Source organism: Myiozetetes cayanensis, unplaced genomic scaffold (genome assembly GCF_022539395.1).
Source record: "Myiozetetes cayanensis isolate MyiCay16 unplaced genomic scaffold, myiCay2020 scf2-11, whole genome shotgun sequence".
Classification (NCBI taxonomy): domain Eukaryota; kingdom Metazoa; phylum Chordata; class Aves; order Passeriformes; family Tyrannidae; genus Myiozetetes; species Myiozetetes cayanensis.
Window position 1 is genome coordinate 44,022,171 of NW_026087411.1, and position 12,188 is coordinate 44,034,358.

Here is a 12,188-nt window from a genome sequence, read left to right on the forward strand (position 1 = left end):
GTACTTGCAGTATAAAATTTATTTTCTTTTATAATGCCAAATAATACCTAGGGAGAGAAAATATACAGTATCAACTCTCCGCAGTTAAGGTGTAGTGCATTAATTTAAATTGAGGAGAGCCAGTAACTCCAGGGACAAACTTTACAAGGAAGTGACACAGACACTAATAGCCTGCTTAGTGAGAGGCTCCAAGGTAAAGCTGACTCTTGCCGAAGGGAGTCAGCAGATTCACACAAGAGTCACAAATGACCAACCTCTGCAGCAGAGTAGAAAGTATGGCTTCCGTGCATTTTTTTTTTTTAGCCTTATTTTCAAATGCAAGAAATGTGAGGGAACTGATAAGTTTTAAAACTTTAAGGAGAAAAGAACATAACATAACCCAAAATGAGGGAGGGAGGCAGCATGCTAAACAACAGCTTGAAACTGCATAAGTGACTGATGAAAAGTAAGGGTTGGCTAAAAATAACCTCACAGACTCCAAAGTTCTGTTTAAAGGGACATACCTGAAGTACTGCATTTGCCTTAAAAAAACCACACCCAATACTTTTTATTTTGCCAACATTATTGCTACTACTAATAAATTAACCATAGCAAATTTAAATATTTAATGTGTAATAAAATACTATATATGATTACCGTTGCTTGGGTTTTGACAGTCTCACCAGCCTAACTTCTAGGAAGATACAAATGTCTTTTAAAAGCTACTGACTGATTTTTATACAGGGATGTGCCAAGACACTATAATGTTTCAAGTGATGTATTTAAGGGATGCTTCAAGGGCTATGTCTGCATGTGGGCAACCAGTAGAGCAGATGAATGAATGCTGACACCCCTTCAGACCAAAGATCACGTCCAGCCCTTTATGTTCCCTCTAACCATGGCTCTCAGCCAGTTACGAGCCTTGTAAATCACTTTCCATCAAAATGTATATAGTTTCAAGAGTTGGATTAACACAGTTTAAATACAAGAAGAAAACAAAGTTATATTAGGAACCATAAAAATCAGTTCTGAAAAGTGTCATTCACTTCCATAAGTAATATCATCAGACTTGAAAATTCAGCACAGCCTGAGGGTGATTTGGCCTATATTCTTTTCTGCATCATTAAATAAACTGACTAAATTCCAGCAGAAAGGTTGTTCGCACAGTCTTGGTGGTTTAAAACACTAGTCAGCTCTACAATGGGATTTAGCTTGTTTATACCCTTTGTCTGTCTACTCTCTCGTGGAAAATGCTTAAGCATCCCTTGGCATGTAGATTAGAGCATTCCAAGGACAGCCACTCTTCCTGGAGCATGGGCAGGTCCTTTTCTCTCTTTTCTGTCTCTCCTCATGGCCTCACTGAGCCTTTTTCAGTTGCACAGGAGCCCAGCTTCAGCCAAGTTTATGGGGGGTGGGGCGGGAACAGATTGGAAAATTCAGCTTCTCCTGAGTTTCATTAGGTAGCTACCCACGTGCATGTGTATTGTGCTTAAGGGCACATCTGTCTCTTCCTACCGGCAGCCACCTGATCTGCCACTGCCAACCACAACAGGAGATGGGAGAAGCGGGGTGGGGGGACTTCTCCCCATCACTCCCACTCTTAGTGGGGGCAGCAGCTGGTTGCCATGTCCCAGCTGACAGGCAAAGCTACCTCTGCAGGCTGAAACAGAGGTGGCACAGGCCTCTGTCTGTGTCCCTACTCTGCACCCTCAGTGGCTGGAGAGCGCTGGGCCATGCTGCTGGCCCCAGCTGCTGCCCATTGGAAGGAAGAAAGTGGTGGCAGGATTGTAGTGCCAACTCAGCATGTCAATATACTGCAAATCAAGTTCCACAAATGGAGACAGGCTAGGCATCTACAGCAGCACATGCTTTACTTTTATAGTGGGAAAGGGAGATTTTGACAGGAATGGATTCTTGAATTTGGGCACCTCTGTTCTGGTGTGGTGGTGCTTCAGTCAGCTGTGTTCTGTATCTGTCTCTAAGCACCATTAAGCCAAGGCCCTAGATGGTTAATGATGCTGCTAACAGCATTATTGATGCCTGATGATGGTACTGATGATGCAAAGGAAAATTGTCAGGACTTTGCAAGTCACATTCCTAGGAATGGAGCAATCGATGATGAGGAATGTTGTACTTATTCTAAATTCAGATTGTCATGCTGCTAAGGCAGCTTCCTTCACAAGGGTCACTGCATGCCTCCCATCCTTCTAAGTATTCCCTACTCCAAGAAGTTGCCATAGAGTTGATGCAAATAATGTTTTAGAAAGGATTTAAATTTCTTGTGCTTTAAAGAAGAAGAGCTTTAGTATACAGGCTAAGTGAGACCTGATGTGGGAGATGGGCAGAGTATTTTTGTGTGTGTGTACTGTGATTTTCTTTATTCCTTACCTCAAAATAAATTGGAGCATCACAGACTAGATGAGGATTAGATAGAACTCTGGGGCAGCCAAGCCCAACCATGCTCACAGATTGGTGGAACAAAATCTATCAACATACTCAGCATGAAAATCTCAGCACTGACATCCCTACACAGTGCTTAGTCTGAGACTGATATTTTAGTAATCTTCTATAAAAAAGAAGGAAAAATTACCACGTGATAAGAATTTTAAGGAAGTATCGTAAAATTCTTAAGGAAGTTGAAGCATACCAGGGTGCTATCTGTAAGAAATACTTTTCTGACTACAGCCTCATTTACCAGAGAAGAGGCTGTTCACTTAAGTTTCTTCTATAACTCACACAGTTGTTTGCGCTAGAGACCCGTACTCTGCATGTAAATCAGAGGAGACGAGCCAAAACAAAATTAGCAAGAGCTAAGAGCACAGCAGTTACCTTGTAATAATTACAATCTCTCTAAACAAGTATGATGCATCCCAGCAGTTACCCGAGGTTAGATCACTTATTTCTGCTTAGCATTGTTGAGTAAAGCTTCCTGCTGTCAGCCTTGAAGAGGTTTCTCTCCGAAGTACTCAGCTGAAGGTGAAGAAGCTGTGCATACCTGTAGCAGAGATTGGAAAAGCTGTCATGTCACCTGACTGCTGTCATTTTAGCCCATCAGCCTTCCACAGATCCAGCTCCCTTATTGAGATTTCACAGGTTATGATCATGTCCGGATGACTTGTGCTATCAGTTTCCAGTCCTGGCTGTTGTGGGCTTGTGTTGAAAAGAACATTTTGAAGGAGCTGTCCCACCTCATAAACCATGATTTGCAGATGCTTGCCAAAAGCCTGGGGTATGCATTTGTCAAGGATTTATTAGCTAGGAGGCTGGCTGACTAATGCGTGAAGTGGGAACCACTTTGTTGTCTTCCAGGCTCTCAGATGTTACAGGCTTAGAATACTAGTATCCTACTGAGGCAGTTGTTTTATACATAACAGCTGGCCCTGACTTATTTTTTATCCTTCAGCCCCTGCATATCTTCAGAGATTTCAGTCTTGCAGTTTCTGTGGGATTCAGTGAGCAGCTTGTCATTTCTGAAGCCTACTGCATGATAATCACTGTAACAAAATAGCTTTGGGACACAAACTACCCTCTCATCTCCAGTACCTCATGCTGTTTTCTCTTTAATTCCCTTCATTATCCTCAGTGACTTGAGGGATGAATGGATCACGCTCTTTGATCTCACAGGGTAACCAAACTATTTAGGCATAGATATTGTACCTATCTATGATTTTGAGGGATTCTGATTGCAAGGATCACTGGAGTTCTGGAGAAAGGTAGGCGTATTGAGGGACAGCGTCTAATCTTTTATGCCTTTGGCACTCTTTTTTTGGCCTGTCTGGCTGATTAACAGGCTTGCTGTCACACTCACATCTGACCAAGAAACAATGTCTCAAAACTTATTAAATCAGTCATTAAATAAGTCTGGGACCTCCACAATTACTTAAACAGAAATTTGGCATGGATAGGTTGGTCTGTCTGGCAGATGGGAGAACAGGGAAACTGGGGTATGTTTTCTTACTCAGTTCTGCAGCTATCCTTCTGCAAGTGAAATTCAACTTGAAATGTGATGACAATTTTCAGTCCCGCACAATTTAAGACTTCCATGGACTTCTTGTCTGTAGAGGGGCATTTCATCCACTCTAGCCCTGGACAAGTAATTAAAGTCTAAATGCTTAAAAATGTCATAGCTTTTGGAGATAATTAGAACATTTGGTCCCTACAATGGAAATAAAACCCTGGTTTAAGCAGCTGAGCTCTGTGTGCTTACATGGTGGGAACAATGTGGCGCTGCAGAGAGATGGCTAATGCAATAGTTGGACTGTTTTAAATCCAGCTTCTTTCCAGGCTGGCAAAGGCGGGTGTCTGGCTGCTCTGGTGCTGCCCTCTCTAAGCCTTTTGAGATAAACCAGGTATGGCATTCCTGGCAGGAGCCCAGACAGCATTGGTTAGTGCCAACTGCTGAGTCATACATGGCACAGTCACACGCTTTTAGTCACCCTGGAGAGGTTTCTGCTCCCACAAAAGGCCTCTGGAGAAAATGCTGAAGAAGGTTTTGTAGCAGAAATGAGAACCCAGGGCTTTATGATTTTCATGCCTAAATTCCCTCAAATCTCATAAGAAGCGTACATGCTTTTTCACATCCATCTCTTAAAATTTGATAAGCAGTGTTCTGCATGTTTTCCCCTTCTCCAGCTGAATCCTGCTGGAAGCCACTAGTGGTCAGTGGTGGCAATTTTAATTACTGGCAGCTTATTTTACAAGCCACAGAGAGCCAGACAGAGCTAATTCCATAATCCTGAAATATAAATAATATATTATCTAATAGAGATTCTAAAGTCCCTTCAGGCTTGCAAATCAGCCAATTAATAACTTTTTGGTTTAAATGTACTGAACACTGTAATAACCTGATGTCATTTTGAACACAGCAATTAAGTATTCAGTTTACAAGACAAATGGAGACTCATTACAGTCAATCAGGGAGAATTACACAAACTTAAATTGCTGGTATTTATCACAGTTTCTCAAAAGAATATTTTATTAGCAATTTTGAAAGAAAAAGCTGCTGCTCTGTTTTTCTTTAGAAGTACTGCCTTCTTTATAAAGAACTTCTAAGGAGATAATTTTGCAATCCTAATGTTTTATGGTAATTAGACTGTATATGTCACCATAGGTCATTGTGAAATTAGAGAGGGAACATGACAAATATGTCTTATACTGGCAATTTCTTAGCAATTTATTTTAGGTTTTTACCTTTGTAATGACTAATATGAGAGAAAACTTTACTTTAGGTAATAGCAATAGGAACTGATTCAGAAGCCAGTGACTTCCACTACACCAGACAGAACAAAAACTCCAACAAACAAACAAGCAAAAAGGAAGAAATAGTAAGATTCGGTATGCTTAGTTTGTCATATTTGCCTAATTTGGAAAACGCTGGAAATTTTCCAGTACTTTAGAGCTCAGTAACACAAGTAATACAAAGAGCACTTCGTTAAATACACAACACACAGATTCAATTATTTATGATTGCAATTTTTAATGATGTTCATTCCACCCATCTCTGTAAGATTTGTACTATATTTATCTTTTTTACAAGATTGAATGAGCTGTAATAAGCTGCCAAAAGCCAATTATCAATATTGGTGTAATACTAATACTTTGTGGCAGATGAATTAGAATAAAATTATTTCTGTTTAGCCAAGGATTTCAGATGAAATAGCAAGTAGCACCAAGACTAGATTTAGAGAAAGAAACCAGGCTGAGGCTACTTTTCAGAAACTTGCTTAACAATGTTTCCCCCTTATTTCTTTACAGCACAGGAGCCCAGTGGTATTGGCTCCACCTATAGCACTAGGGGGTCCTATTGCTTTAAGGTAAATTTTTAAGATCAGTTGAACAAATCACAGTCAAACTCCGTTAATCAGTAAGCTTTGCATCATGAAAGATTTACAGTAAAGTTCCTGTTTTAACTCTCTGCTTTCGGTAACAGCATGCTTCTCTTCTAGGTTATTTGGCATTAATCATGTCTAGACTGAGATTTTGTGTTTTGTAGTCACTCTTTTTGAAGATGTCATTTACATGAACATTTCCTGAAATGTTACAGTCAACTTCAGTTTCCTTAAGAGACATTGGTATTACAAGACATCTGGAATTTGTATTCAAGTAACAGAGCAGAAAAGTTTGCAGAGAAGACCACCTTAATGAAGTAGTTTTGCCTTAGAAAAGTAGTTACATTTCCATAGGAAGAAGGGAGCAGGTTTGTGTTCATTTCATTTATTCCACACAGAGAAATCTATATAAAGGCTCTGAGATAGTGAGCATGCCATGATGCAGCCTGAGTGCACCAGAGAGTTTATTACCAAATTTTATTCTGGACTTTATATATTTACTGGAATTAGCTACCATGTGACTTGATCTCAGAAGTGTTTCAGGGTAGATTATAAAGTAGAGAAAACTGTCCTGTTGGTGTCATTTATATGAGACAATAAGCAGTTCCATATTCTACTAGCTGTAGGGTTTTTTGGGCAACATTTTAGTTTTGAGAAAAAGTGGGATTTGGTCAGAAGAGAAGGCCATCAGTTCAGTTGATATGCTAGCCTTGTCCAGGTTGGCCAAACAGCCAATTTGTTCCAGGATGCATCCAGAACAATTCTGAATCTCTGTTATTTGCTACATTTTCATTTCTGTCTTGGAAGAATAACTACCAAGCCAAACATTTTCTACAAGTCTGAATTTTATTTTCCAGTGAGCCTTTCCCAGACTTCAGCAACCACTAGAAAGCATTCCTAATGCAGCCAAGATATTTGCAGTTCCAAGAGTATCACAGTGCAGAGCTGTGCTTTATTCTGTATCTGGATCAAAACTTCAGCATTTCAGACAATTCAGTTCTGAAATTCTGAGTCTACTTGTACTTGTGATCTGAACTTCTGCTATGTTTACATTAGCCTTCCTATTCTGGATTTTACAGAAGAGGGAAAGAAACCGAAAGACCAAGTGACTTGCTGCAGATTACAGAGAGAAGTAAATCACCCATGACCAGAACCTCATTTAGTGCTGCGTGTATTAGCTTAAATTAGATTTGCAGCATTATTTGCTCTGTTTTGTTGCACAGTATTGTAAGGGATTTGGCAAAAGATTTGTTTATGTCACAGAGAGAAGAGTTATAAATAATAATGTTTTGTTCCTACAGGTGCTGGTTTACAAATAAAATGACTGCAGGAGAAAATAATGTGCAGTCTGAAAATAATGTGCTATGTATCTGAGTTTAAAATGTACTAATTTATAACATTAAGGCAAGCCAGCATGCATTTCAGTTCTCCCAGACAACATGCATTGTCCATGTGGAGATGAATAATTGCTGTCCTTGAAAGCCTGTACACTAAGGCTGGTGGAAAGCTGTGCTGTCAGTCATCCCAAAGGATGTGTTTCTATGAAGTACCCACCAATTAAGAACATTGACCCCTCACAAAACTTTCCTAAACTTCACAAACAGTGCTGCCCTGTGGGAGACACTGCTGCAAATTTCCCTTCTTCTTGATTTGGGTTTTTCAGGACTGAAAAGTTCTCCTCCTCAGCAAGCAAAATAAGCTGTTTCATCAGGCTCTTCCAAAAACTAAGATCCTCTCTGCAGCCTCTGGATGCAAATCCTGATGCGCATGTGGGCTGTTTTCCCTGGAGTTTTCCAAGAGGTTTGAGGTTTTCTTTGAAATAAATTCTGCACTTTGGGAGCTACTGTGAGGCAGGGGAATGCTTTGAGACTGGGAGGAACCAGTCTTCCTGGAGGATGTTTTCCTCCTGATTCTAGGTTCTCTGAGCATCAGAGGTTTGAAAACAGGGATTTATCTGGTCAATTACATCCAGAGAGAAAGAAGTAAATAAACTGTAGAAATTTTTAATAGCTGTTTGCTTGTGTAGTGAAATAGGCATGACCAGAACAAATAGGATGGGCAAAACCTAAAGTGGTTACTTGACTCCACCAGTGATCTATGGTGGAATTTATGTGTCTTTATCAGGAACAGATTTCTCTGGCTGGAAGCAAGCAAAGCAGCAGACAAAGGAAGAAAATTGTCTCTGTTAAAACTGTTTGGAGGATACTGTCTGAAAGGTCTAGTAATTAGATATACATGCAAGTCAGGGCAGCTGTTTGCCTGGGGTTTTTTTTTTAGCTGTGTGACAGCTACTGGGTCATGTTATATTGCAAGATAATACAATCACAGAAATAGTTTAAATTGCTTTATGTGGGAAATTTCTAGTCAACCGTGTCACAGTGATGTCTCAAGGTAAATTGCAGCAAAGCTTGTAAGAATGTTTTGCAAATTATTTAGGATGTCATAAACAACACTTTTCTGATTTTAGTGATACTGAGAACTCATAGTTATTAAAGTAAGCCTTTACCTCTCCAGTGATAACAGACAGGTGATTAAGACACTGTTTGAAAATAATACTATGTCTCATACTCCGCTCAACAAGGATAATTTTTTTTTCTTTCAGCAGGCTATTGTGAAGCTTTATTACTGCTTATAATGAGGTTCATGATATTAGAGCGAAATTGTACCAGTAATTACTCAAGTCAGAATATCCTGACATGAGAAAATAACATTTTTCAAACCCCAATTAAATGAGCTGAGTGAAGATTCAGAGCTACATGCAGGTTATTACTGGTGACCTATAGAAATGTATAATTATTTCTCGAACATTCAAGCCAGCAGTTACTTAAGCCATTTAAGCAGTAGAAACATGTTTAGGAGTACTTTAAGTAGAAGCAGTAAAAGAAAGTATTGAAAACAGTAGGTTTTAAATGTGAGATAGGAACCTAGGAATTTGAAAACCAGCAAAATTCTAAGATAAAACTATTTTTTCCAAACAATTTAAACATTGGGTCTCAATCATGAATTGCCACTTCTCTACATCTCAGTGAAATTTTAGATGTTTGGTGAAGGGCTAGGCAGCTTTTTAAGCAAGACGGGGATGTTTCTCCATCCAGAGAATAACAGTTAAGGACTTGTGGGGAGGAGAGTGGGAAGTGTGGCTTAAAGTGTCACCAGGGCAAAAAGAGGGCAGCGGATCTTAAGTGCTGAAAAGGAAATGTAAATCCTGCAACACATTTCTGTCTGATTGCTTCCTAGGAAACGTTTTCATATAAAAGAATACACTAGGGGTAAAAAAGTAGGGGGAGGCATTCATAGGGTGGTTCCAGGTTAGCTGAACAGCTGAACATTTAGGGTTAATTCCCAGCTTAAGTCTCAGAAAATCAGCTGAAGGCAATCATTCTGTGTAGAAGTTAATTGAACCCTGAAGACTCAGATGGGCATGATGAAGATAGAGAGTGGAGAAATACTAGACCTTTGAGAGAATAAACGTGAGTATGGATATGTTAAATGAAGCTGGGAAATGAGGGAGGAATTATCACTTGCATTTTGTTTTACGGCTTATTGAGGATAGATGAAAGCACTGTGAGGGACTTTTACCACCCTCTTCCAGATTTGAATTGACAGAGTGACTGTGCAATCCAGCTAAGCTTGAACCTTTTGTTTTTATTCTTTCTGCTGTGACCTTAGTGTTATAAAAGTTTGCTAAATCTTGAAAAGCAAATTGCAAGACTAGTGGGTAATAGCAGCTCAAAGCCTGCAAATACCCCTATTGCCTGTTTGAAAGGCTCTAATGAGGACAAGGGAGCTTTGTTTTGAAATCTAGGAGCATGACTGCTCTTGAAGAATTTTGCTCTCTGCAAGGAAAATTGTCTCATTTGCACAAAGCAAAGACGTCTGTTTTGCCTCTGGTCACCATTGCCCTGCATTCTGTGGTTGAGCACTGCTATGGAAGTGTTACAATTCCGGTCTGGTTTTTGCCTATTTTTGTTGAGCCTTTGGCGAGTTGGTGGTGAGATTCATTTGGTCACCTGTGCATGAGGCCTTGAAACTTCTTTAGAAGTTGCTTTAGCTTTAAAAGTAACTTATGATAATGAATTCTGCTATTCTTGCAGAACAGCTGCGTTTCTTTTCTAGTACAAGTAAACTTTTATTGATCAATACTCATACACCGACTTTAGCAAGCTTTTGCTTTTCAAGCCTTGCTTCACAAATTGTGCGTTACTTTTTTTTGAGAAATACAAAAGCAAGTTAGGGACATACAATGGTTCTTGAAGCAGAACACGGATCATAATTTATAAGGGGACATCAAACATAATCAAAATATAAAATTATACTGCAGGCTTAATTTTATTTAGTGTCAAGAAAGACATTAAGTTCGGAACAAATGCTATACAATACTTGTTCCAGACCTTTTCAAAGTCTCTAGATATAAAGATAGCAAATGGATGACAAAAGAAAACCCAGGAAATTGATATCGTAAAACATCAGGTTGTTTAACTAGATGGGATTTATTCTATTGTACCCTCTTTCTCTCAGTAATTATTGCTAGCAACAAAAATTTCTAACTGTAACTGATTCTAACTAAAATCTAACTGTAAGTTACTACAATTCAATACAATACATATCTGAATCAAAATAACAGTCAGCTAGTGCACATCTGACTGACAGCCCCAGGGGTCAGATATGAGACTACATGGCTGTCTGCACAGTGTGTTTCCTCCTTTGCAAACACCCTCTCACTTGCTCACAAGGAGGATGTGTGTCTTACATGCAACAACAGGTCAAGGGAAATAACTGCTGCAGTCTTGCCAGAAAACCATTCCTTGAAAGTGCTCCCAGCACTAACCCCAGGAGTACTGTTCTTTCCCTCCAGAGCCTAGGAACAAGTGGCTCTCCCACAGGTGGCCCTCATTACCTGAAAGAGGAGCTATAAATTAGTGCAGGCTGGGTATATAGGAACTCTCTCTGCCTTTCTGCCTGGGATCTCTTGTGCAGTTTGTGGTGGTACTGCAGTACTCTGGGGAAGCAACATTGCCTGGGTGGTGGGTAGGGAAGTGTATCATCCCTATGGGCTTCTTAGGCTGTGGTACTGCTGCACCTTGAGCTGAGAAGGTGGAAAGTGGCTTTGAGTGGCATCGTTTCCTTACTGCTCCTCAGGAGGGGGAAGATGGGCATCTAGAGGTAGGAAGGTGCTAGCCTGACTTACTCATATTTAAAACGTGGCAAACGTTGTGGAAAATGCATGCCCCATATAAGCAAGCTTGCTGTTTCTGTCTGGGCCCTTCTGCTGTGTCTTGTGGGGTGGGAGCCTGGCTGCGTGGCATAACAGGTATAACCTGTGAGCACCCCATCCCAGCCTTGTGTGTTTGTGTCCCAGCAGTAGGTAGGAATTCTGGTTTGGGCATGTAATTCTTCTAGGTGATTTTGCTGTGGGAAGCACTTGCTTGACCTTTAATGTCTATTTTGGAGAGTCACTATGTTACAGCTGTTTTCTCTCTGCTAGTGGGTACAGGAAGTAGTAAACAGTTTGGCCCCTTATGCAGCATAATTCTAACTTGCCCATCAAGCTGCTTTTTGGGGTTTTTTTCTTTTTTCCCCAAAGAAATAGGAAATGTGAATTATGTGAAGGTGGTGTACAGCTGTGCTGTGTAGCCCAGCATCACACAGCATGTCAGGATTTTAGCTCTGGTCCATGGCTTCCTGCCCTCAGTTCTCCCCTCAGTCCTTGCCTTTGCTAATAGCAACTGTAGTGATGAGGGGAAATTCTTCCTGGCATTACACAGTTGATAGATGCAGGCTGGCCTTCAAAAAAGCCTTTAATCATTGCTCATAATGTACTTCATTTCTTGAGCTCAGATATGTAAGTCTGTATCTCAGTCATATCATGCATTTGCCTGCAAAAATAAGCAGCTACTATGCTATTCATTTGGCAAACGTAATGGAAATACAGCATATCACACACTAAAAAAGCTCCAAATCTAAAAAAATTGTTAGTTCTGTCTGTTTAAAATTCAAAACACAGGAGAAATTAATTCAATTTGGGATTTGGGTGGGGGTTTTTTTGGGGTTTTTTTGGGTTTTTTGTGGGGTTTTTTTGTTGTTTTTTTTTTTACCAGAAGAGGATTCACATAACACTTGCAGTGTTTAGTAGCTCTATTTTGCTTTCTCATCTTCAAGCTAAGGTCATCTTTAAAAAGACAAATGCAAACTGATTGAAGGAGAGTAAGTCATAATGCATATTTGTGTTTAGATTAGAAATTCTTGATTTCCTGTTCATTTTCTGTGCATGCTTTCTGTGGTCTTTATTGATTTCAATGTTTGTTCTATTGGAAAGATAATAATTCCCTTTGAAATAAGGACACTTGATGTTCAAAGCTCCTGTAATAATAGAGGATTGGT